This window comes from Saimiri boliviensis, chromosome X, assembly GCF_048565385.1.
Source record: "Saimiri boliviensis isolate mSaiBol1 chromosome X, mSaiBol1.pri, whole genome shotgun sequence".
NCBI classification, from domain to species: domain Eukaryota; kingdom Metazoa; phylum Chordata; class Mammalia; order Primates; family Cebidae; genus Saimiri; species Saimiri boliviensis.
Window position 1 is genome coordinate 54,180,814 of NC_133470.1, and position 2,939 is coordinate 54,183,752.

At 38.7% G+C, this 2,939-nt stretch overlaps 1 pseudogene; it reads right to left on the minus strand.

Annotated features, from left to right (window-relative positions):
- Positions 1-366: 366 nt before the first annotated feature.
- Positions 367-1,012, minus strand: LOC101044244 (14-3-3 protein zeta/delta pseudogene; annotated as a pseudogene).
- Positions 1,013-2,939: the final 1,927 nt, after the last annotated feature.

Genomic DNA, 2,939 nt, shown 5'->3' on the forward strand with positions numbered 1-2,939 from the left:
ACTGGACCCAGTTTACCAGTGGTCCCTTTTATTCCTCACAAAAGTCAAATCAATATGTAGGTAGTTTTCTTTGCTTAGATATGAAAATAATTTTAACACTGGCCCTTGTGAAGCCACAATGTACCAAAAGTACTATGCCAAATATTTATAACTTGTATAGAAATTCCACATCCCCATATTGGCCACCTCAAGATGAAAACAGATAACTACCTAATGTTAACTGGCTTTAATACCCTAACATTAAACATAAAAACCACACGGGAAATAGATAAATTCAAATAGAAGTAACATAAACATGTCATAAATCATAAACTAAAAACTGTTTGTGGTACATCATGAATGAGAAAATGTTCTGCTGTGTAAATTTTAGAATGAGGCAGGCAAAAGTTGGAAGGCCAACTTTTCCCCTACTTCTATTGCTTCAGCTTCATCTCCTTGGGTATCTGATGTCCGTATTGTGAGTTGTTTCTCAGTAATTGCATCATTAGTGTGTTGTCTTTTTATGACAATGTATTAAGTTCAGTAATACCTTCATTGAAAGCTGTCTTTGCAAGAGAGCAGGCTATCTCTGGGGAAGTTCAGAATCTTATAATAAAACACAGAGTAGTTAACAGCCAGCCCTAATCTGATAGAATGCTGCATTTCATTTTTGCTGATTTCAAAAGCTTCTTGGAATGCTTGGAATGCTGATTTCAAAAGCTTCTTGGAATGCTTGTTGTGACTGATCCACAATCCCTTTCTTGTCATCACCAGCAGCAACCTCAGCCAAGTAATGGTGGTAGTGTCCTTTCATTTTCAAATAGAGGACTTTGCTTTCTGTTTGTGAAGCACTGGGGACCAAGTACTGTTCCAAAGATGACAGTACATCATTGTAGATATCTCCTAGCTCCATCTCAATTTTCTCTTTGTATCCTAGAGGTGTAAAGGGCTTTTCAGTGATTTCCTTTAAACCTCTCTCAGATTCTTTTCCTTCTAGATTCTGGTGACTCATCTGTCCCCACTTTATTTCCATGGCCCTTCAAAGCTGGGTTAACTGGTAGACCTATCCACCCCATTCCCATTCTGAATCAATCTTGACCCTACCTTGAGGCAGCATTCAGGTTGAGTAACAGTATCGGTCACACAATCCGGTGGGGCTTAAGTTTCATAGACCAGATATAGAACCTATAGGTTCACCCCTGACTGCTGGGCTCCCATATCTCCCTATACTTTCAGCTATGATTCCTTTGTTGAGGGGATGATTGTATCCTGCTTTATCTTGCAATGCTGGAAAATATATAATTCTTAGGTATACTATCCAATAGAACAAGTATCTACATATGAATAGTGTCCTAAGTTCTCCTAAGGAAAAAAGTTCCAAGGAGACGAGTTGCTATTGTAATTCTGCAAAATTCTGGCAAACACTTAAAAAATTCAGAAGTATAAACAAGCTTAACCTCATTCAGTGCCTCATAGTCTAAATTAAGTTGGCACTGTGCCCAACTAACAAATGGTTTATTTACCAAAAGTGTGATTTTTGTATCAGTTTTTGGAAATTGATGATGCATTTCCACAGAATTTGTATAAAGTTCTACTCATTCTTTAGAATGTATTTTATTTTTATTTTTTTATTTTTATTTATTTTTTTTTTTAAGACGGAGTTTCGCTCTTGTTACCCAGGCTGGAGTGCAATGGCGTGATCTCGGCTCACCGCAACCTCCACCTCCTGGGCTCAGGCAATTCTCCTGCCTCAGCCTCCTGAGTAGCTGGGATTACAGGCACATGCCACCATGCCCAGCTAATTTTTTGTATCTTTAGTAGAGACGGGGTTTCACCATGTTGACCAGGATGGTCTCGATCTCTCGACCTCGTGATCCACCCACCTCAGCCTCCCAAAGTGCTGGGATTACAGGCTTGAGCCACCGCGCCCGGCTTTTAGAATGTATTTTAAATATTAACCAGCATCAAAGCTGTTCTTAATCCCACCAGACAAACTAGATCTTTTTATTCCCATAACACTTTGCATGTACCTCTATTAACAATTTGCATTGTAATTCTTGTTAATAGTTCTGTCCTTTTGAAGACAAATTCTTAAAGTAAGAAACTGTCTCTTTTTTTTGTTTGTATCCGTAGAACATGGTATACTGTCTGCTCACCAATAAAATGTCAAATTATGTACAAATAGTTTAATGTACACACAAAATTTTTGTTCTGTAACTTTCTAAATAAATGAATATGGGTACGTTACTTAAACTTTTGTAGTTGCATTTCCTAGACTACGAACTAGAGATAAAAACTATTTTCATGGGATCACTGTGAGAATATTTAATGAGATACCCCAAGTGAAAGTTCCTGAAACAGGGTACAATCTCAATTAATATTTCTTGTATCAGAGTGATAGAAATTAATGTTATATATGATGGCCATTTTCTCAAGTATGGAGGTAATATAAAAAGAGAGGAGGAAATTGTTCTACTATAAGGACATATGCACACGAATGTTCATTGCAGCACTGTTTATAATAGCAAAGACCTGGACCCAACCCAAATGCCCATCTATGATAGACTGGACAGGGAAAATGTGGCACATATACACCATGGAATACTATGTAGCCATCAAAAATTATGAGTTTATGTCCTTTGTAGGGACATGGATGAACCTGGAAACCATCATTCTCAGCAAACTGACACAAGAACAGAAAATCAAACACCACAAGTTCTCACTCATAGATGGGTGTTGAACAATGAGAACACATGGACACAGGGAGGGGAGCATCACACACTGGGGTCTGTAGGGGGGAAATGGGAGGGACAGTGGGGGGTGGGGAGTTGGGGAGAGATAGCATGGGGAGAAATGCCAGATATAGGTGATGGAGAGGAAGGCAGCAAATCACACTGCCATGTGTGTACCTATGCAACAATCTTGCATGTTCTTCACATGTACCCCCAAACCTAAAATGC